This window comes from Ctenopharyngodon idella, chromosome 4 (assembly GCF_019924925.1).
Source record: "Ctenopharyngodon idella isolate HZGC_01 chromosome 4, HZGC01, whole genome shotgun sequence".
NCBI lineage: Eukaryota > Metazoa > Chordata > Actinopteri > Cypriniformes > Xenocyprididae > Ctenopharyngodon > Ctenopharyngodon idella.
Window position 1 is genome coordinate 26284840 of NC_067223.1, and position 25074 is coordinate 26309913.

Consider the following 25074-nt stretch of genomic DNA (forward strand, 5'->3'; position numbering starts at 1 on the left):
CAGACTGCTTCTACAAACATTTGTGAAAGAATGGGTCGCTCTCAGGAGCTCAGTGAATTCAAGCGTGGTACCGTGATAGGTTGCCACCTGTGCAATAAGTCCATTCGTTAAGTCCAGCTGTTAGTGGTATCATAACAAAGTGGAAGCAATTGGGAACAACAGAAACTCAGCCATGAAGTGGTAGGCCACGTAAAAATCACAGAGCGGGGTCAGCGGATGCTGAGGCGCACAGTGCGCAGAAGTCGCCAACTTTCTGCAGAGTCAGTAGCTACAGACCTCCAAACTTCATGTGGCCTTCAGATTAGCTTAAGAACAGTGCGTAGAGAGCTTCATGGAATGGGTTTCCATGGCCGAGCAGCTGCATCCAAGCCTTACATCACCAAGTGCAATGCAAAGCGTCGGATGCAGTGGTGTAAAGCACGGCGCCACTGGACTCTAGAGCAGTGGAGACGTGTTCTCTGGAGTGACCAATCACACTTCTCTGTCTGGCAATCTGATGGACGAGTCTGGGTTTGGTGGTTGCTAGGAGAACAGTACTTGCCTGACTGCATTGTGCCAAGTGTAAAGATTGGTGGAGGAGGGATTATAGTGTGGGGTTGTTTTTCAGGAGTTGGGCTTGGCCCCTTAGTTCCAGTGGAAGAACTCTTAATGCTTCAGCATACCAAGACATTTTGGACAATTTCATGCTCCCAAATTTGTGGGAACAGATTGTGGATGACCCCTTCCTGTTCCAACATGACTGCACACCAGTGCACAAAGCAAGGTCCATAAAGACATGGATGAGCGAGTTTGGTGTGGAGGAACTTGACTTGCCTGACCTCAACCCGACAGAACACCTTTGGGATGAATTAGAGCGGAGACTGCGAGCCAGGCCTGACCTCACAAATGCGCTTCTAGAAGAATGGTCAAAAATTCCCATAAACACACTCCTAAACCTTGTGGAAAGCCTTCCCAGAGGAGTTGAGGCTGTTATAGCTGCAAAGGGTGGGCGAACTCCATATTAAACCCCACGGATTAAGAATGGGGTGTCATTAAAGTTCATGTGCACGCAAAGGCAGGCGTCACAAAATTGTACAATAATTTTAAGCTCAGAACTATCATAGATAATGGTAGCACTTTATTTTACAGTCTTGTTCCCTGTGTAAATACTATGTACTTATTATAGTACTTGCAATAACTGGGTAATAACCAGGTACTAGACCTGAACCTACCCCTAAACCTAACCTTAACTTATGTAGTTACTGTATATTACCCAGTACTTTCATAGGTAAGTACACTGTAAGTAAATGTAAGTGCTTGTCCTACAAAATAAAGTCTAACCACTGAGGCTCATTCTTGTGTTACACAGCACGTTTGAGCAGGTTCATTCTCTCACTTCAAGCAAAAATGGTTGATCAATGTTTATATGTGAAATTGTGATTAAAAGCCTAACTTCAATCTGTTTATCATCTCAAGAAATCAAATCTCTTCAGGAAAAAAAAAGTGAAAGGCTTCTCTCCAGTGTGAACTCTCATGTGGCCTTCAAAACTTTCATTTCGGATAAACGTTTTTCCACACTGTTGGCAGAAGTAGGGGTGTCTCTAAGTAACTTTAAGACTGCCTTTTTCAGTGAAACTCTTTCCACACTGAAATTCTTTCCACACTTCCAGAGTTCCAAATAAGATTTCATGAGCACCAAATCAGCAAATTAGGAAGATTCCAGTCGCAATTCCACAAATGTACCACATGTGTGAAGACAGTGATCTCCGAGCTGCACCAAGTGGACTTCTACGCTAGCACCACTGACCTGTGGTCCAGTCGTACGACTGAGCCCTACATGAGCTTTACCATTCACTTTCTTTCACTTGCTACCGTTCATGACGGTTTTCTATATCAAATGCTGTTATAAAAATTAATTATAATATTGCAATGTTATTTCACCCTGTATGTCCTTGTTTTGTTTTTTCTTCACTTTTCAGAAAATGCTGTTAAAGGTGATGAGCGCATTACTCAAGCTGCTGGTCTTTGCAAAAAGTTCGAGGGACATTTCTCCCACAGCTGGAAGGAGAAGATGGCCCTGAAAGAAGCACAAAAAGAGCACAACCTCCCAGAGCACTGACAGAATGCCCTACAAGGTGGGGATCGAGACAGAAAATGATTCAGAGAGTTTTGGAGCAGCAGCGGGCCATGTCAGCAGACAGAAAGTCAAGACATTTGGTTCCATCTTGGCAGGACCTAGATGTACTTGAGTCTATAAACCAGGCATTGCAGCCAATGCAAGAATTTACAGATGCTCTGTCAGGTGAAAGTTATGCAAGCGTTTCGTATGTGAAACCTGTACTTCACTTGATGAACACCTCAGTTCTTGCTGCAAAGGAAGAAGACAGTGATTTAACAAAGTTCATAGAGATGACGATTACATGAACACCAAGTATGACAACCCAGCAACTCAAGAACTTCTGGACATGACCTGCTTTATGGACCCCAGATTAATCAGCAATGATGAGGTGTCAGACATCAGAGCCAGGGTAAATGGTAATATGACAATAATAAGTGATAAAATAGTGCACTATAACTAGATTTGATTACAATAATTAATTTATTTTCTATATTAGGAGTAAAGCCTAAGTAATCAAGTTCACCAGGGCATGGGTCTATCAGATGTCATCCTAAAAAAGGGCAAAAAAAAAATCCCTGGGCAGTTTCTTCAAGACATCCCCAGCTCCGTCATCTATGGTACCATCGCACACTGTGGAGGCTGAACTGAACAGCTACTTGGTGTCTCCCACCATAGACAGTGAGATGGACCCTCTCTGAGTAAACTAGTCAAGAAGTATCTCTATATACCTGCAACAAGTTCACCTTCAGAGACTTTTTAGTACATCAGGAAATGTTGATATGCCAGCGCACATGTTTAAAACCTACCAAAGTCAATATGCTAGTTTTCCTGGCATACAAATTTAAAGGAACACTCCACTTTTTTTGAAAACAGGCTCATTTTCCAACTCCCCTAGAGTTAAACAGTTGAGTTTTACCGTTTTCGAATCCATTCAGCCGATCTCCGGATCTGGCGGTACCACTTTTAGCATAGCTTAGCATAGTTCATTGAATCTGATTAGACCGTTAGCATCTCGCTCAAAAATGACCAGAGAGTTTTGATATTTTTCCTAATTAAAACTACTTGACTCTTCTGTAGTTACATCGTGTACTAAGACCGACGGAAAATGAAAAGTTGTGATTTTCTAGGCCGATATGGCTAGGAACTATACTCTCATTCCGGCGTAATAATCAAGGAACTTTGCTGTCGTACCATGGCTGCAGCAGGCGCAATGATATCACGCAGCGCCTGTGACCCCCTGCTTGCACAGGGAGCGTGCCTTGCAACCATGGAGACATTTGTGAGAGACGCTGCGTAATATCATTGCGCCTGCTGCACCCATGGTACGACAGCAAAGTTCCTTGATTATTACGCCGGTATGACAGTATAGTTCCTAGCCATATCGGCCTAGAAAATCACAACTTTTCATTTTCCGTTGGTCTTAGTACACGATGTAACTACAGAAGAGTCAAGTTTTAAATAGGAAAAATATTGAAACTCGTTGGTCATTTTTGAGCGAGATGCTAACGGTCTAATCAGATTCAATGAACTATGCTTAGCTATGCTAAAAGTGGTACCACCAGATCCGGAGATCAGCTGAATGGATTCGAAAACGGTAAAACTCAACTGTTTAACTCTAGGGGAGTTAGAAAATGAGCCTATTTTCAAAAAAAGTGGAGTGTTCCTTTAAGGCTTGTACACTTTATGTTTAATAGTATTTTTTTTTTGTTGTTGTTTAACAATATTTTTATATATATATATATATATATATATATATATTAAAAAATATATAAGCAAGGAAATATTTTGTTTAAAAGATGCTCTTGTTTCAGATGCTCTTGATGATTGCATGGTTACATGTGAATAAAAAAAGTAATGTTTGAGAGTAATGCATTTTTGTGTGTGTTTGCAGGTCTATGGTAACAGCAAACCAGAAATCAGAATATCTGCCGAGGTTTTCAGTTACTCATAGTGTTTTAAAGTCAAAATGTTTGCACCTTGACATAGTTTTTTTTTTTTAGCCTGAACTAGATTTAATTAGATAAGAAGAATTTCTATTACCTGTTTATTTTAGTATGATCATTACATATATAATTTTTTTTTTTTTTTAAATTGCTAATAAAAACAGCATTTTTTCTAGGGAAATGATATTGCAAGAAACATCGTAATTGCAATACTCAACAACAATATTGCATATTATCTGTAACGAATCGTCACACAGGCTGGGATCCATTTGCATGTTTTATTGAATAAGAGCGTGGTCGTACAGGCAGGGTCAAACAGGAGCAGACAAGTACCAAAGGGACAGGCAGAATCGAGGTCGGGAAACAGGCAGGGGTACGGGACAGGCAGATATCACTCACAGAACAGAACACAAGGCAGGGGTCAAAGGCAGGCAGCAGAGAGTCGTGGACGGGTAACAAACAGGATCAGCAACAGGTAATCAGACAGGGTAACAACGCTCAGAAATGTTCACAGAAGCAAAACAAGACTTCGCAATGAACTATGGTAAGTGGGAGAGCTTTATAGTCCGGGTAATGAGGAACAGCTGACGTGGTGATCAGTCCAAGGCACGGGGTTGTGGGAAATGTAGTGTGTATGCGGGTGTGTGTGTCAGTACTCAGGAGACGGCTCCCTCCAGTGGCCAGAGGAGGGAACCACGGAGCTCGTCTCCGTGACATTATCCCAGTATCGTGCAGCCTTATTTGTAATGTATATTTTATTCATAAAGTGCAGTTATTTTACATTTGATTAACAGTTTCTGTACCTGAATACCTGAAAATCTTAAAACATTGTTTATTTCAATCGTATCTTTGTTCTTTTTAAATTACTAAGTGTTTACTTGTCTTTAATAAAGGTTGAAATTTATATTAGTTAGGCTAGTATTTTTTGCTATGGTGTTTTTATAAGCTCCTTGGGTAAATGTTCTTTAGCCAATTGTTTTTGTTCATGATATTTAGCTACAATTAAATGTTTTGCAATAAGACTTGGATATCATTCACATTTATTCATTAAAATCCAAACCACACCCAACCCCATGTAGGAGAGCTGTAAATTAAGAGTAATGACTGCCAACCACAGCTGCCAGTATTTCCTGGTATTTTATAGGACAATCTTTTACAGTGTAGCCTCAAAAAATAAAAAAATAAAAATGAATAAATAAATAAATTATCCGAATATTAACAATTATTTCATATTATTTCCAATTTTTCCATATTTTGCAACTGTGTTCATGCTGTCTTAATGTTACGTTAAAAACGTTGTGTCTGTTGAGATAGAATTTAACTAACATTCCTTTTCCTTGCAGGATTAACATTTATATGCTTTTGAAACCTAAGTGTCCTCAAACCTTGGGCCTAAGTCAGTGTGTGTCTGAATCATATCTGAATATAACAAAAGGGGAAATGAAACTTAGGGACAGCTGGACAACTATCTAAATATAATAGCCCCATGATATTGAGTAACCAAGGAACTAATAAACACATGATTTGGGCAGATCTTGCTTTATCTAGTAACAGAAGGGTTTGACATATGAAGAACCAATCATGTTGTAGGATGTTTTGCCATGCTCCTATCCTATATAAACTCTTGCTGGTGGGATTCTCTGTGATTGATACGAGGTCCTCCGGCCGTGATTAAAGCTTACCCTAAGGCATAGTCTGGAGTCTGTTTGGTTTTTGCTGCGCAGTGGACTTGACGCTAGAGAATCTGACTTCCACACTCAAGTGATAGTGTTTAGTGGAGCACGAAAGACCTTATTAAGGTACGCTTAGTCGAGTATAAATTCATAGGTGTCTGGGACACCCGGTTTAACTTTAGTCAGGTGCGTAGAGGCAAATCTACCACACTGTCAAATGAAGGAAGGCTGTTGGATTTTCCAATGCTGACAATAAGGAAGGTAAAACAAATAACATGTTAATTCTTTATCTGAATGAATAAAGCTGTAATTAATGTCATTAAATCGTGAGTCTGTTTTGATTTAATGGTCAGAAGCTGTTCTACATGACAAATGAAATCACAAACATGACATTTGTAAATAAATTCATTTTATAAATACAGTTTATTAATAAGTAATATAATTTTGTCAAATAAAACCTCTTTAATTGCGACACTCTTCAAAATTATCATTCATTTCTGTAGATCTGGACATTTTAATAAGGATCAAATGACTGAGTTCAGCTTTGAGAATGAAACCAACCCTGTTTGTTCCTCAGTTTCTTCATGTTTCACTCTGAATGTTTCTTCAATCTCCTCTTTAATAAACTCCATCTTTATAACAGTGTTTCACGTGGATCTCAGTCGCTTCACCAGGAGTTTTTCTGTGTTTGGACACTCTGTCATGATTAAGATGAGAATAATTAACAGAAAGAAAAACACATCCAATCTAAATCTCTGAGTGTGTCTCAATCAGATCTAGTTCAGTAGTTCAGTGCACTGGTGAGAGAGTCAGATTGAGAGTTAATGGACTTAAATGATCTGATTAGAATAAAAACACTCAAAACCAGCACTACAAATTAATAAAAGAACACAAAATATAGGCTAGTGGGTTCATATTTAGACACTTATGCTTTACACTTATTGATTTGTAGATTATATTAAATAGATTATACTTTCATCAAAATATTTGCAGCTGGTTATTAGTAAAAAAGTTGTCATTGCACACATTTGTTGTTCTCGTTGCATTTACACTGTTTGACCAGCAGTTGTCATCAATGTTTGAGGTGAAACTCTTGAGTTTCGAGAAGCTCCGTTTCTCTTATCAGTAGCTGGATTCATGTTTATGATAAACTGATTCACGATATAGGTAACTGTAAAATTGCCTGAATAGTTTGCATTGATTCAAACACTTTAAATGCTTAAAACAAACCTTTCTTCAGAAGTCACAGCAGATGCAGGAGCGCAGCGCAGCCTTGTGATGTCATATCTCCACTCCAAAATAAAAGTCCCGTTCAAGAAGTGCATAGAAATTGACATTCAAATAATAGAACATATATCATATTTAAACGCATGTTGGTCAGTGAAATGCAAAAAAATAATTACCAAAGAAAGAAAGAGTTTGAACCAAATCTAATATGGGAGATTCTGTTAATTCAATTCAATTCAATTCACATTTATTTGTATAGCGCTTTTCACAATACATATCGTTTCAAAGCAGCTTTACAGAGAATGCATGTAAACATTACAATTTGGAGACTGCAGTTAGCTAATAATGTAATAATTTAGGCGATTAACATACAATCACTGTTAGCAATTTAATTGGAGGTAGAAGCAAAGAGCTCCTGGAAAAATGAATTACATATTAACAATAATTAGGATTTATAGAATGTGAATGTGCGTGTTGATCCAGATGTTGCATCTTCTGAAGTCATCGCAGGAGTTGGCGCCGTCTCTTCCAAAGTTTTAGTCATCTGAGGTCTTCTTAAGAGGCTGGATCCAAACTGAAACTGATGTACTCTCTAGTCACCTCGGGACGGGCGTCCCGAGGTAAAACAGAAAAGCAAATGGAGAATAATTAGCATAGCTGCTGTTCATAACATTAAGCAAAGATAGTCATGTGCAATTGATCTGATATGAGATGGATTATGTGAATGCTTGGCTGAAGAGATGTGTCTTTAATCTAGATTTAAACTGGGTGAGCGAGTCTGAGTCCCGAACATTATCAGGAAGGCTATTCCAGAGTTTAGGAGCCAAATGTGAAAACGCTCTCCCTCCTTTAGAGGACTTAGCTATCCTAGGTACAACCAGAAGTCCAGAGTTTTGTGATCTTAAAGAGCGTGAAGGATTGTAGGGCGATAGAAGGTCGGTTAAGTACACAGGAGCTAAACCATTTAGAGCCTTATAGGTCATTAGCAGTACTTTATAATCGATACGGAACTTAATAGGTAACCAGTGAAGAGATGATAAAATTGGTGTTATATGATCATATTTTCTTGACCTGGTAAGAACTCTAGCAGCTGCATTTTTTAATAATTATCCTCTTACGCTTGTCAGTAAGAAGTAAAAATAAATGAATAAATAAATCCTTAAATTGGACAGAGTTAAACTAAAGCACTGACATCACAGAGTTTACCGGCATTATAATAAAGACGTGTGAATGGTATCTTACTGGCAAAAATATGGAACAGCTTGTGTGAACAGCACATTTGTGTAATTACCGGAAACATCGTTCTGGTAGTTTTATGGTAATTTACCAGGATTACAGTGTGAAAGGGTTTACATGTTCAAGGAATTTAGTTATCAGGTGAGATCGCGAGAGTTTGCTCATACGATTAAATGCCATCACTGAGGAAACATCGCATCATCTCTTGTGATTGATTCTCCCTGTTTATCCTCAGGTATCGGATCACTAAAGTGATTATAAAGTATTTCGAAAACGAGTATGAATGTTAAGAACATGTGTATGTAATAGTAGAAAAAGACTAAAAGTTTTACTAAGTGTGTTAGTGCGTGTTTATGCGCGGAGCACATGGTCGTTGGGCTGCGTAACGTTAATGTGATTTTCGCCATGTGGAAAAACTAATTGGCCTAACGTTATATATATATATGTGTGTATCAGGGGCGTTTCCTCCGAGGAGGCAAGAGAGGCAGTGCCTCCTCAAAAAAAATAGGATGAGAAATTAATCCATATTACATATAAAACAACACAAATATTACAAATTATGACATTAAAAAGAGCGCAAGTCACTCGTATTTCTAAAGGAACACTGCCCAACAGCGACACCTGCAGGTAAAGTTACAGCAGGAGTCATGCCTCCCTTTCTGCTCATAGAAAACCATCAGACCCCCTATATGTTTTATTCACTGATGGTGAAAAGAATGAGAAATGTTTAGAGAATTTTTTGCGTATAGTTATAAGTTAATATATTCGCAACAAAAAGTAAAAAAAAAAATATATATATATATATTATTACTGTGACCAACCTGTATGTGAATATGAGTTATGTGTGTTTAACATGAAAATCATATGAGTAAACGCGATCACTGAGGAAACATCGCATCATCTCTTGTGATTAATTCTCCCTGTTTATTCTCAGGTGTGACATATAAATATAAACAATTTTAGGAAGAATAAAAATAGACACATTAACTACATTAGTGCAAGATGTGCAAATGTAACAGACGTAGGCCAGTAAAAGTTGTGCATGTAAACCTCACTTCCCTGATCTCAAGAGGCGCTTTAGCGACTGACACTACAGACTGCGGTCTTTAGCCTCCTTGTTAGAGCGCCCGACTCCCTGGGTTTGAGTCCCGCTTAGAGCGGTTCAAACAGGAGGGGTTACACTGGTGCTGTGACTCGTCGCATCGCGATAATCCGCAGATTGCTGCGTGGTTGCATGAAAGTCTTAATGAAAGCCGTAGCTGCTGACCAAAGCTGAACAACGGAAGACAGACGAACCACAGTGAGGAGAAGATGCTAAGTCCCTTTGTATATAAAGTCTTTGGAAGATGTGGGTGTCTCTGTCAGGTATGAATATTTTATAAAAAATTCTTTACCATAAATAGTGCCTAGAAAAAGTGATTTAGGTTTCCAGAGTTTTTTTATTTTTTATTTCAAGTTATTGATTTATTTTGGTCTTTCGCTATGCTGATCTGTTACATTTAGGCTACGTTTTCTTTCTCTAGTATTTTTCCATTCTAGTCAGTTATGCTAACTCATGTTTCACAAGCATGTGGAAATGTAAGGACTGTGAAATAACAGTGTCAACTAGATTGCAGTTGTTGAAGCACTATAGATTAGCGCATGGCCATTTTGGCCGCAGTTATCGTTTCACATGCACTTATTATAACATGGAATGCACTACAGACAGTCATCTTAATCGTTCACATGCTAAGGAGACTGCTGCTTACAATGTTCTTGTTTAGTTATTCATGCCCATGTGGAGGTAGCCTAAATGCTTTTTTTCTTCAGATGTCACTGAATAACTCTCAATGTAATTGTAAAAATGAAAGATATCCTTATTGTTGTGTTATGTCTCTTAAATCTCTAGATTGCTGCTGAGTTTACTCGAAAATCCACCATCCCACTGATTCAGACTGAAAATGGATGGTTACAGAAGCAAACTGGCCAGCATCTACTAAAAAAAAAGAAGTTGCAGAACGAAACATTTATAAACTTTGACAAGGTTTTTGATTTATGTTTATGATATGACGCTTGTGAATAATTTCCTCTTTAGCATGGTGATTTGTAATTCTGTCTCTTCTTAATTTCTTCTACAGAGCAATAACATCTCAACTTGGAGAGCTTGCATTCTCAGATCACTTTCTGTGAAGACTGTGAAAACCTCATGAAGGAGTATGCAGTAAGTGTTCAGGCATTCTTTTGAATGGTTACAATAAATAATACCCCCAATAAAATCACTAGACAATAAAGCTGTAATCACATATGGACTACATTCACATAATATAGTCAATATGTACATACATACTCATAAGGAACCAATGAGGTTCATTCTTGTCTTACGCAGCACGCTTGAGCTTCCTCGAGAACCAATGAGGTTGATTCTCATATCACGAGGCACATTTGAGCATCTGCATAAACCATTGAGGTTCATTCTTGTGTGTTACACAGCACGTTTGAGCTTTCTCAAGAACCAGTGAGGTTCATTCTTGTGTTACGCAGCATTTTTGAGCTTCAGCATGTTCCTAATTCTGAGTGTGTAATTTTTGTGTAGGCTAGTCCACTTGTAGTATACATAGGAATTTACTTCAAATCTACTCTTTCCCCACCACTGATTGATTTTTCCAGCTATCCCTGTTTTAACTGTTATATGGTAGGGGGCGCTGTTACGCATCTTCTGAAAGAGTACAGAATCTCCAGATCAAAACACAGAAGAAGAAGCAGCAGAAACGAGTGAGAGAAAATTGCTCACACAAATGTAAAATAACGCAATCATCAAACATTAAACAGCATATAAATCAAAACTGCCTAACGTTACCGAATGAAATGATGAACCCATGAAGAGGAAATGACTGTGAAGCTTTGGAGGGTGTTAATGGATCTACTCGATCTACTCCATCTGTGTTTTGAAATCTGCATCATCGTTCTGAATCTGATCCAGGGGTAGTCTTTGACAAAAATGCAATTTTCTCAACTTTTTGTTTAAAATGTTGCCTTTCTTTATGAAACTTACCCACATTCAAGTGTTGATTAAAAAAAAAGTATGCATGAAGCTATAATAAAATGTTATACATTTATATTTAAGGTAAGGTATATTTCAAGTATAAAAAATTAATACCTTATTTGGAACATAGTAGTATACTGAAAGTGCAAAAATAACATAAATAGTAAACTATAAGTATGATATGTTCACTTAAAGAAAGTAGTTTACTGAGAGTATACTTCAAAGTGTACTTTCATAAACTAAAAATTGTACTACTTGTATTAAAATAGAAAACTACTACTATACTTAAGTTCACTTGTAATACAGATGCAATACAAATAAGAAACGTAGTTGTAAACTAGTGCACTTAAAGTTTACTACTTTTACACTTATGGTACACTTAAACGTATACTTTTATATGCTAAAAGTGGGCCTATTTAGTCCCAAGCAGTATTGAAATAGTACACTTACAAGTTTACTACTAGTACTGTTACGACCGCTAGGGGTTAGCCGTAACAGAAAGGAAGCGAGTCTCAATACCAGAGAGATATCAAATAATACAAATTTTATTTACAATGAAAAATAAGGGTTTTACGTCAAAACAACAAACAAAACAATCTTCTTTTAGAAACTAAATTACCTCAACGAAAATAAAGAAAACAAAATACAACTTAACTTACCTACCTCCCTTAACCATAAACAAAGTGAAATTAAGATACAAATAAATTGGCGTCAAACCCCGTACCTCCCTTAAAGTGAAATAATATTTACAAGAGTTTTTACAACAGTATTTACAGAGTTTTGGGCAAACAAATCAGATTCAGAATTCAAGTCGTAGTCAAACAGGCAAATATCCAAATAAACCGGGGAATCAGAAATAACAATAAACAAACATTCACAATCTCTCTGGCACGACACTCTCAAACGATGATGAAACGAACAATAGCAAAAGTCAATGAAAGCGAAGAATGATGGCGAAAGCACAAAGTCAACGAGGCAGAGGCTGAGTGTTTGGGGTGGTCCTTATGTATAGGTCAGGTGCTTGGCTGGACCAATCAGTGTGTTCAAACGAGAGAGAGAGAGAGAGTATACACACAATGACAGATGATACAGACAAAATATCTCATGCTGCGTCCAAATTTGCATACTTCTACTACGCCCTAAAAGTATGTACTCTTTTTGTGAGCAAACTTTTGAGTGTGTAGCAAAATAGTAGACAAGCTTTGGGACATACTATCACGTCATACAATTGCGTCTTTGCTCTCTGTCGCATCCTGTCACCGTAAACTGACCTGTCAATCATCTTACATCATTTAGCTAATTTCTTACCATATCGGAAAGAAATGCAGTAGCAGTTGATCTGCAGTCGCGGGTCTCTTCATATGCATAATGATGCATTTAAAAGTTAACGGCCAATCGGATCTTTATAAAAGTCTACATTGGTATTGCAGATGAAATATAACACGGATAACATTAAATAAATATTTTCTATCAGGTTAAACTGATTATTAGTCACTCAAACCTCTCACCATCGGTCGTGCGTATCCGCCATGTTTTGTAGTTTTTTAACACTCGTGTTTGTAGTTCTGAACTGAATCCTCATCCAAAGCGCAATGGGTCGTGGGCAATATTAGCCTTTATAGTGTGCACAGATCCACACTTTGAAAATCTACCAGAAATAGTAAACCATCCGGGGACTTTTGGCATACTCTTTTCAACATACTATGCTTTGGGACACACTTATTTTAATCTCACATACTATTTAGGATGGATAGTATGGACATTGGGATGCAGGGTCAGGGTCTTAACAGTACACATTGATATTAGTATACTTACTACATAAAGTATACTTAAAAATATACTTGAACATTACTTAAGTATACTTCATAAAATGAACTTGAAGAATACTTCTTTTTCGTAAGGGTAATAACAATGAGGGGGGGAAAAAAGTGGGAAAAAGATGTGTCCATGACTGATGTTCTCATCCTCCACAACATTTATTAAGGACTGTTTACACACACAAAGAATTTTAAATAAAGTTTGATTTTGAGAGAAGCAGCACATGCCAGTACCTTCAAGATGGCTACCAGGTAAGATCTCTACATTTCCCCAGTTAAATATTGTGTAAACAACAAAAACATGTACATGCGTATTACATTCACGCATGTGTATTATGTGTTCACGGGGTGTTTCTTGACAAAGTGACATCGCCAACTACTGGCCTGGCATGCATAATGCAGCCTTTTAGTCATTTTCGCAGATCTGTGTGAACAGGGATCGTTTTGACAAAGTCGTCGTCTGTTTTTAGTACATCATTGTCGTGTAAACATACACGATTCTCAGCGGAACCACGGGTAAGATACAATAATTAAAAACAACATTAAATAAAAAAAATTTAAATATCTGTTTAATTGCTGTTTTATATAAATTACTAGCGTGCACTCTGTCATCTTTTATGCCGCAAAAGAGACCATTTCTGAAGACTAAAATTGTGTTTAATGTTATTTTCAGTATTATTTTTTATTAATATTCATAATCATTTGTATTATTATTATCATTATTCAGTCAGAGTGTGAGGGTTACATGGAGAGACACAGAGAAGAGATGATCTACACACAGGAATGTGTAGCATAAGGTTTCTTTGGTTAGATTATAAATCATAGCCAGCTGGCATAAAGACAAAATCTCTTCAGCTTCTCTTCTGTGTCTAACATAAAATAAAATCTAAGGGATCCCTTGGCAAAATAACTGGTGTTTGCTCTATGACAACCACAATGGGGAGAAAGCTTAAATCTCAAGTCTACAATTTGGCGTCACAAACAGGATCTGCATTCAGGCATTGTCTCAATCATTTCAGGTAAGACTCTTGTTTCTTAAATAGTACTGTCTGCCTGATAATAAATAGTGATAAGAGACATTGACTGAACAGCTGAAAACTTTAGAAAAAAAGACCATTTAGTCAAATATTAGGAGAATAAGCTATAAGACGATTAAGCTAGAAAAATTAGCTTGCAGGGATGAGATTGCAAGTAAAAAAAAAAAAAAAAGTTTTTTTTAAGACAGCGTGAAGCACTTTTTGTTTTTTAAACACCTTAATCAGCCATTTTCTGCATGAACTACCAGAAACTGTGAAGAGTGATGCATTGGATATATATATTTACCATATTTGGGGAAATTGTAAGGGCGATAAGTGCTATTCTGTAGTTCTGTAAATAAAACAACTGTGCCTTCAATAGTCTCATTCAGTAAATAAAATTCCACTCAAACTTCTACAAATCATTACAGAGAAAAGTTATGGTCCATGAACTTGAACCTGAATCCACAAGAGGCCTGAAACAGTGTAACTTCAGTCTCTCAGAACATCTGCATCTCTCTGTTTAGAGATTTAAAGGGCATCTATTATTCAAAATCCACTTTTACATGGTGTTTGGATATAAATGTGTGTTGGCAGTATGTGAACGCAGTCACCCTACAATGATAAAAATCCACCCACAACAATGACTCCCGGCAATCCCGGTGTTCTGTTGTTGCAAGTAGGGCAAGTGCTGGCAATGTTTTGTCTTATAGATGTAATTTTGTCATTAAAAAAAATCTCCAAACTCGTTGGACTTTGCACTTGCGAGAAGTTCTTATTGTATTTGAGCTGAGAGGTTAAGTAGCCTATCGATAGTGAAGAATAAGTATCTAGGGTTGTCTTTGTTGTGGTCGATTAAACTTGAAAAATAATATTTTCATGCAGCCCTCATTGCATTATTTAACATTTTCAGATGAGTCTTATAGATATCATGGTGAACTGTAAGCTTTGTGTGCTTCCTTAGCCTTTCTGCTCTCCTGGAGTCTCTTCTTAATTTTACGATGGATGTACTATTTCTTCATGGGGCATTAATTGTCCCAGAAACAGTCTTTGCTTTTAAAGGAGCAACAGAATTGATACATTCAGAGAGCCTGAGACTAAAAGCAGTGAGATAGCGCTTATTGACAATTCTCCTATCACTCACAGTTTTGGTGTATATACTTAAATCTCAAAAAAGACACAATAATGGTCAGATATGACAATATCTACAATTTGTGGGCTAAGCCACATGAGATTACCAGGTCAAGTGTGTGACCATGTTTGTGTGTGGGGTCAGTTACATGCTGCGTAAGACCAAATGAGTTTAGTAACTCTGTGAAATTAACAGTCGATGGATCAGAAAATACATCCATATGGATATTAAAATCACCAGTAATTAAGGACATATTCAAAGTCAGTTAAAATCCTAGAAAGCAGTTCTCCAAGATCATCAAGAAAGCCTTTGAGTCGAGGAGGATGATATAGAACTAATAAAATAACAGACTGTTCACTCTTCAGATGCACTGCAAGATATTCAAATGTTTCAAAATCTCCCAGAGAAATATGTTGACAGCACAAAGTATTGTGGAACAGGCAGGGAACTCCACCATCCTTCTTTGTAAGTCTAGGAACATATCTAAAACCTGGTGGAGATGTTTTATTGAGGACAAAATTATGATTACTGTCAAGCCATGTTTCTGATAGGAAGATGATGTTCAGCTTATAGTTATCAACAATTTGACTAATTACAAAAGACTTTTGTTAATGACCTTACATTTAGAATAACAGATTTAAGAGGCTGTACTGTGACAAGATTCTTTGTACGATTCTCCCTGATTTGATTTGAAGAACCTCTTTTGTTTTTTATGACCATGCTACCAAGTATTGTAAATGACAGGAATATTCTGAAAAGCAGCATGGTTACCTACATGTCAGACAGACTCACTGTCAGGGACACCTGTAAGTGTGGTGGGAGAGGGAGAAGATCCTGATGTGTGGTACTTGCTGAGTTTGGTTAGAAGCCCATGCATACCATTAGTTTCTTCCGCCAGATTTCTTACAGTAGTGACAACTGGGCGGAGGGGTGATTGTGCTTGTTCGTGGTGCCAATCGTCCTGTAGCTGTTATTGTTTAAAGCTGTTAAAGGTGGATGAGAGATGCTTTAGAGAAGGTTGGAAATGAGCATTGTTGTGATGTTACTGTTGTGATTGGGGAGTTTACAGGTTGGCGTGACTCACACTTGGATGATTTGCATGTCTAAGCCTGTGCAGCGTGTGGGTGTGGTCACATTACAGATAATGAACAAACCTTGAGAAACTGAACCTCAACTTGGTTTCATACAGATTACATAAACAGAATATTTGTTTTGTTATCAATTACTTCATTTCACTTAAGAGTTTCGAAGTATGTGTAACGCTTTTCTGTATGACACAAATCAACTGAGTTATTTGAGTCTCTTTCACACTGATAAGAAAAAAAGCCAGGTGGTCACGACAGCAGACCCGTGGGGCTTAAAATACATTTATTTCATATTAAGAATTGTTTTGCGGAGTGTACTTTGATCTTAACACCTTTAACCTTATTTTTTATTTCTCTCAGGTTAGGTAAAGTCGAGTCTGGCCTAAATTCTAAGCATTTTAAATGACTTAACTACAAATCAAGCCTCGGTAGGCAGTTTTTGTAATCAATTAAATTACTTTTAATTGGTTACTTTTCTTTTTATAATAAACAAAAATATAAAGGAAAATAATACTATAATCATGCTTTGAGTCAAAGGTGTCTTCACCTCTGGCCTTCAAGGCGCCGATATCACGGTTTGTTGTTGAAGAAAACATAACTTTACATGACTTAGACTTGACTTGGGAAATAACACGAGGAAACAAACAACATCTGACGTATGACAAGTGAAGAAAGACAATAATTCAGCACAGGACAGAAAACCCAAGTAGAAAAAATATCGAGCAAACAAGGCAGGTAATCAGGGAGGAGCAAATGAAACAATCAGGTAACAAGATGGGCGGGGTCAAGACAATCGACAGGTGAGCACAAGGCACAAGGAAACACATGACAAGCCATGTGCTCACACCAAACATAAACACGAGCATGACATGAAAGCACGTGGCAAGAAACAAACACAAAGACAATACGGGAGTGACAGAGCTCTGTCACAAAACCCAGAAATTACCCTAGACAGAAGTTACAGAACTCTGACAGTCAGGGTTTAATGACATATCAGTATCCAATAATGCAATCAGCTCATCTGTCTTTTAGGCTATGTTCACACTGCAGGTAGATGTGGCCCAAATCTGATTTTTTAATACCCCACATGTGACTCATATCTGTTCTCCCCATGACAGTCTGAACAGTACAAAGCACATGGAACCTGATCTTTTCAATTCCGATTTGTGCCACTTCCATATGTGGTTCTAAATCCGATACATGTCAGATGTTTTGCAACCACAGTGTGAACAGGCATATCGGAATTCATGCCATTTTTATGTCACTTGAGATCAGCATTCTGCGCTCATGGGAGCCTATTCAAAGATTTTACATAACCGACGTTTTCAAGACAGTTGTGAAAGGTAGTCAGTAGAAGGGCAGTGATGTGTCAGAACTTGTAAGTATTACAGAGACAGCTCCATAATACAAGCAAAACATGAGGGCTCGTTTCATAATAGTTTCAAAACTCTGCTCTCTTTTGTCACTTCATTGTCTTTATTTTTCATATAGCCTGTGCATAACTTCGCTGGCTTCTGCTGCAGATCACAATATAAATAAATGTCTAATCACTTACTTTAATGCCCTCCATGTTGACTTCTGTATGACAGCGCACTAATGCGATATTTAACCGCCAGAACGTGATTTTTAACGGGATACTCCACGAAACACAATTGGGCTAGTTTAAGACTAGTTTTGAGAAGCAATTGTGTGGATTTTGTGGTAAAAACCTGGCAACCCTGTTTGTATCATTCTTTTGCGCATGTAGATCAGTTCAGAACCATGATCTGTTCACACTGGAAATCTGATATTGGCCACATTTAAAACAGCTATACAAAAAAATGGAGCAAAAATCGGAATTGAGCATTAAGGCTTGCAGTGTGAACGTAGCCTTATACTCCTGTTGTTTCCTGCCGAAGTTAAGTTCTAATCTTCTTGATTGACGCAAGATGTAACTTTCCCAAAGTTTCCAAGATCCTTCTCGAGGCCTCACAGGTGCAAGCTGTCCGCCTCAGTCAGTCACGTTCGACATTACGTCGACGTCACCAACATATTGTGATATACCCAATACGTCGGTGACTTCGACATAATGCCTCCATACATAACCGAGATGTTTCATGTCCTTGATGGCTGAATTCCTTTTAAGGTTCTAGGAGTAGAATCACAGTCTTTTGTGTCCTTAAGCACACACACACACACACACACTTCTGCTCCTCCTTCTCATGGGTAGGCACACACATATACATAACTAACAATTACTGTACATCTCTGCCAATACATTATAAGGCAGTGGTCTCCAAACTCAGTCCTGGAGGGCCACTGTCCTGCAGAGTTTAGCTTCAACTTGCCTCAACACACCTGCCTGGAAGTAGTCTAGTATGCCTAATTAGATGTTGATTAGCTGGTTCAGGTGTGTTTAATTGGAGTTGGAGCTAAAGAGAACTAAGTTAACTAGAGTTACCAAAAATAAAAGACAAACAAGAAATAAATCCAACAAATAACTGGAATAAGACTAGTTAGCAATAAAATGAAAATCCCTCCCGAGGACAGGAGGATGCAAGTCCGGTGATTCTACAACAGTAAAGTTAAATAGCCAAATATATAAAGTTAGGAAACTTCACTTTGCTTTCTGCCAAAACTATTTGCCAGGGAACAAATTATACATTCACGAGACCAAAGATTGCCCGTTAGATATACAAAAGACGAATTCTATCTTATGTTTAACCACTAAAAAAAAGCAGCAAATGTCAGAATGACAAGCCGAGGTAAGGCTGTTCTTGGCTGGGTACATGAGCGCTGAGCGCCCGGTGATCACAACTCCGAAAACGTCAGATTAAAATTTCAAATAGGTACTATCTTTATCAATAAACCACAGATTTGAGCTTTAAACCAGTACATTCTTATCTGAAAAACTCTTAAAACTACATATGACATAATAACAGTAGTATGTTTAAATTACGTGGGTTTTCTCCTTTACTATTGGCGCTTGCTGGTTAGTGCGAGATGCATTCTGGGATACCTGGCTGTCAAGTCCACACAAGTCACCTCTCAATGCATCCTCGATAAAAGGGGTGGAGCAAGAACACATCCAGGGATTTTAACTGTACATGGATAGATGTGAAGTTTGAATTGGAACAATACTTGGGTAGAGACTGATGACGTTTCACAAGTCCACAAGAACACAAATACAGACAAGAACATATTGAGAAAAGGCTAAGGACTAAACAAGGGGGTGTGGTAAAGGGAAACAAGGAAGCAGGACAAGGGGAGCACATGGCCAACACAAAGAAAAAGCCATATGCTCAGAGACAAGACTGTCAGGGCAGGACCTTAACAATCAGTGTTCAAATGCAAGATATTTAAAGTGTACCTAAAGTATACTTGCAATAGTTTCACTTTAGCACAATCAAATATACTTAAGTATATCTTTTGTTGGACCACAGCACTATTTCTGGATAACTAAAGTATATTAAGTACAAAATTAGTTGTTCCAATTTAACAGACTTTAAGTATACCAAATTTGTATACCAAAAGTACAATTGCAGGATATTTATATTAAGTACATAAATATGTAAATGTGTTTGTAGTTTACTTAGCATAAAATAAATGTATTTCAAATCTATTTTAGTATATTTATTTTTCACTAGAGACTGCAAATATTTCTGATCTTACAAGTGTGAGTGGCTTATGAGAATGTATCTTTAATAATGTTTCTGTTTTGTTCTTCATCCAGAAAGCATCACAAGCCACTACCATTGTTTATTTGGGGTAAAAAATACTTACACAAAGAGTTGTGTGCACTTTGTTCTATTTTTTTTTTTTTTTGGACATTTTTAACATCCTGATTCTTTTCAAAAAGTTGTAAAAGAACATTGCAGCAAATTGATCCAAATTGAGTACTCTCTAAGTGAGAATTTCCTGAAGGGAAGATATAAAAGTCTGACTATTATTATTTATTTTTGTTTGTTGCTTTGAACATTTGTGGAATATTGTAATTCACACTATACAAGTCTGGTGAACTCTTCGTTGGAATGTGTTTCCTTTTGTTCTTTTCCTTTTCCCCCGCTGTATAATTTTTTTTATACTCCTACCCACAATCAGAAACCTCAGATATTACCGCCATTTCCTCCTCAGACGCAGTGGGAAATAAAGAATCCCTTTTTGAGATGTCTGGCTGTGTTTGAGGTTTTTTTTTTTTTTTTTATGAGTGAACAAATTTACATGACCACATATACATGCTGTATTTAGAAAATATACAAGCAGTTTATCAATGTGTCTCAGTTTCAACACTGTCAGTCTTTATCAGTCTATTCCAGACATCCCACCTCTCCTGGAAGTTCCAGGAGTCTCACTATTCCTTAATCCCTCCTTATTCTAGCTTGAATGTTGGCTGAAACTTTGTATTAATAGAACTTCTCCTGTTTATTGCCTCTTAAGACGAATCGCTTGTATTTCTCAATCACAAGTCACTTTGGATAAAAGCATCTGATAAATGAAAAATGTAAATGTAAAAAGAGAATTGAAGAAACAAGGAGCATTTCGATATTTATGAGTCTTTATTTTCTGAGTTGACAGAGTAAAACAGCATTCATTGTCTCTTTCTCAGCATAATATAAATCCAAAATCCTTTTCAATATTTCACTCTCATCAAACAGGGAAAAGACAATCAAATACAACAGGATCAGTAGTAGATCCGTAACAATTCCAAAACTGTATTGTTTACTGATACTGATCGCTACAGATGACAAGCCAAAAAACTCTTTCTAATAAAATTCATCCTTGTTATATAACATTTGCCAAGTTAACATGTACAGTATGTCTTCAAACAGATATACTCAAATGATAAGATTGAGTCTGATTGCATGAAGTTTCTTCAGACTGATTGCCATCACAGTCAAGAGTCGAATCAAGTTTTTGGTCATGATCCATCATTCCCCACCACCTGCCTCGTTCTTTCCAAAAGGATTCCAGTTCATATTCAGCTGCAGAAAGCGTACTTTGAATGATGCTGTCTATGGCTTCGGCAGCAAGGGGCGCACATGGCTGGCCACATTGTTGAAGGAGAGCGGAAAATAGCTGGGAACTTCATCACCAGGGAAAGAAATAAGCTGGGAACCCTTACGATTGATGTGCTCGTATAGCACCCAGACACCACCTTTCACTTTGTGGGAAGAAACTACATCACTGAAAGCAATGTCGTGAAGATTGGTTTCTTTGCGTAGGGTCACGCTTCTTCCTTGATAGTTCGGGTGCTCGAACAGCTGGATTTCAGGGTTGTCCAGGTCATCTGTGACCATCTTGAGGGAAGAAAACTGGCCTTTGTCATCAAGGGTGGCGTACTCTCCTTCCTCAAACACCATCTGCTTTCCAGCAAAATTCTTGTCATAATACGCTACCCATGGTGCGCCAATGACTTTTATGGAGCAGATGACGTCGTTGAAGCCCTTTTCTTCTAAGTTGCGGACATCGTTCTTGAATTCAGCTGTTCTGCCCTCGAAGGCCTCTTTGCTAAAAACAATGATCTTGCTCATTTTGATTGAAGATTCGAGGAGAGAGAGGCTGGAGAAGACAAGTGTTTCTGAAGCAGCTTCCTGTGGCTCTGCTGGAAACAGTGACTTACTTGGTGTGCAGAGCTGCCTTTTAAAGCACAAATACACCTCCATATTTGGCAAGTTCCTCGTCTTCTCTGTATCACTTCCCACAGCAACATACTTCCTCCATAATACAAACCCGATTCCAAAAAAGTTGGGACACTGTACAAATTGTGAATAAAAAAGGAACACAATGATGTGGAAGTTTCAAATTTCAATATTTTATTCAGAATACAACATAGATGACATATCAAATGTTTAAACTGAGAAAATGTATCATTTTAAGGGAAAAATAAGTTGATTTTAAATTTCATGGCATCAACACATCTCAAAAAATTTGGGACAAGGCCATGTTTACCACTGTGTGGCATTCCCCTCTTCTCTGCAAACATCTGGGGACTGAGGAGACAAGTTGCTCAAGTTTAGGAATAGGAATGTTGTCTAATACAGACTTCTAGTTGCTCAACTGTCTTAGGTCTTCTTTGTCGCATCTTCCTCTTTATGATGCGCCAAATGTTTTCTATGGGTGAAAGATCTGGACTGCAGGCTGGCCATTTCAGTACCCAGATCCTTCTTCTACGCAGCCATGATGTTGTAATTGATGCAGTATGTGGTCTGGCATTGTCATGTTGGAAAATGCAAGGTCTTCTCCTGAAAGAGACGACGTCTGGATGGGAGCATATGTTGTTCTAGAACTTGGATATACCTTTCAGCATTGATGGTGCCTTTCCAGATGTGTAAGCTGCCCATGCCACACGCACTCATGCAACCCCATACCATCAGAGATGCAGGCTTCTGAACTGAGTGCTGATAACAACTTGGGTTGTCCTTATCCTCTTTAGTCCGGATGACATGGTGTCCCAGTTTTCCAAAAAGAACTTCAAATTTTGATTCATCTGACCACAGAACAGTTTTCCACTCTGCCACAGTCCATTTTAAATGAGCCTTGGCCCAGAGAAAACGCCTGCGCTTCTGGATCATGTTTAGATATGGCTTCTTTTTTTGACCTATAGAGTTTTAGCAGGCAACGGCGAATGGCACGGTGGATTGTGTTTACCGACAATGTTTTCTGGAAGTATTCCTGAGCCCATGTTGTGATTTCCATTACAGTAGCATTCCTGTATGTGATGCAGTGCCGTCTAAGGGCCCGAAGATCACGGGCATCCAGTATGGTTTTCCGGCCTTGACCCTTACGCACAGAGATTGTTCCAGATTCTCTGAATCTTTGAATGATATTATGCACTGTAGATGATGATAACTTCAAACTCTTCTCAATTTTTCTCTGAGAAACTCCTTTCTGATATTGCTCCACTATTTTTCGCTGCAGCATTGGGAGAATTGGTGATCCTCTGCCCATCTTGACTTCTGAGAGACTCTGCCACTCTGAGAGGCTCTTTTTTATACCCAATCATGTTGCCAATTGACCTAATAAGTTGCAAATTGGTCCTCCAGCTGTTCCTTATATGAACATTTAACTTTTCCGGCCTCTTATTGCTACCTGTCCCAACTTTTTTGGAATGTGTAGCTCTCATGAAATCCAAAATGAGCCAATATTTGGCATGACATTTCAAAATGTCTCCCTTTCAACATTTGATATGTTATTTATATTCTATTGTGAATAAAATATAAGTTTATGAGATTTGTAAATTATTGCATTCTTTTTTATTCACAATTTGTACAGTGTCCCAACTTTTTTGGAATCGGGTTTGTACTTCTAATGTTGCTGTAACACGTTTTCTTCTCTACTTTGATCATAAGTTGTCTTTAGAATGATACGTAGAGCAGTCTTATTCTCATCTCTTTGACCTCATATTCTGCTCTGTGCAGCCTAACGCTCACCAGCCTAACACTCACAATACTTCTTGGTTTACTTTATAGCCCAGAAAGTACTGCATAATTAAAACAAATTTACAGCGTAACTTTCGGTAATTATAATGTACCTAAATTGTCACACTAACCCTGTAACTACATGGAACAAGAGTATATTTCCCCAGTATTTAAAAAAAACAAAACAAGTTGCAATAGTTTTACTTGCTTTGAAACATGGAAGCCCAAACTAAAACAGCTGCAGTAAATAAATGCACTGATATGTACCCCCGTAATTTTACAAAAAGCCTTTATGTATCGGTAGACTATTATTACAAAAATGTATGCAGTGTATGTTCTCACTAAATTGTTCCCAAACCTAAGACTGTTGTCTATCATAATAGTACTTACACGTGCGTACTTTATAGGTACACTGTAATAACCGAAAGTTACGCTGTAAATGTGTTTTAATTACACAGTACTTTCCGGGCTGTAATCTAAAGCGTTACTGGCTTTTCCAGGAAATAAGTAAAATAATAAAGCATTATATTTAATTTATTATTTAAATACATCAATCAATGTGGCAGGGTAACTGCATTCTTATTCATATTACACAACAGTATCAAGTGTGTCAGTCCAAGATACTTTTAGTGTTGCGTCATGTTTGATTGGACAATGATAGGTTACCACAGTAAAAACTGCATTTAGAGATGAATAAAAACATAGCTTTATTATTTATTTTTTAAAGATGTGACAGGATTCATCCAGGTATACAAATAATTTTTGTCATTTTTTAGTAGGTTGTGATATGTTCTACGTAATTATGTGATTTAAAAATGACTGTGGCTCAATTTATATAATGTGAGTAGTATGCTAACTGATTATTATTTTATCTTAGTAAGTAAATTTTATTTATATAGAGCAGAGATGACCATGATATAAAACCATGAGAGAAGGTGCAAGGCAGTTGTCAAGAGCATGAAGTTGTCAAGAGCAGTTTTCAAGATGAGACATGACATGGAGCATGAAGAATGACAGTCGATCATCTATACACATACACATGTATCCTTATCTGTTTACTCATTCACACATATCCTTATCTGCTCATTCAGTCTAAAAACAGTTTACTATATGATGAGGGATCTTGATACATAGTGTAGGCCTCTACCAACATTCAAAGTTTTAACTTTTTTTTTTACCGTACCAAATTTATTAATGCACCATGATATTGACATGTATGATCATTTCAGTTTGTTCACATACAGACAGCAGAATGTCTTATATCATAGTAAAATACCCAGTACTCAGTGACACTGCTGAGTGTTTACAGTATATAATCCACACTACAGTGTATTAATGACTAGAGCAGTGTTGAAGTTAAAGCATTAGTGATGAACACCTGCTGTTAACAAGCAGAATCACTAAAGGAAAAGAGAAACAAGAACAAGA

The 25074-nt window shown here is 37.6% G+C and overlaps 1 protein-coding gene and 1 long non-coding RNA gene across 3 annotated transcripts in view; one reads left to right on the plus strand and one right to left on the minus strand.

Annotated features, from left to right (window-relative positions):
- LOC127511152 (gastrula zinc finger protein XlCGF8.2DB-like) overlaps positions 1-7009 on the minus strand; it is a 227952-nt gene extending 220943 nt beyond the window's left edge. Inside the window, exon 1 of one of the 2 annotated variants that reach the window (XM_051891778.1) lies at positions 6945-7009. The gene's annotated coding sequence lies outside the window, so the exon portion shown is untranslated. The remainder of the gene's footprint in view (positions 1-6944) is intronic. The other variant, XM_051891781.1, reaches the window with a different exon arrangement.
- Positions 7010-8220: 1211 nt separating this feature from the next.
- Positions 8221-25074, plus strand: part of LOC127511300 (uncharacterized) — a 29630-nt gene continuing 12776 nt past the window's right edge. The window contains exons 1-2 of the long non-coding RNA XR_007929982.1: positions 8221-10200; positions 10295-10377. This is a non-coding gene — a long non-coding RNA (uncharacterized LOC127511300). The remainder of the gene's footprint in view (positions 10201-10294; positions 10378-25074) is intronic.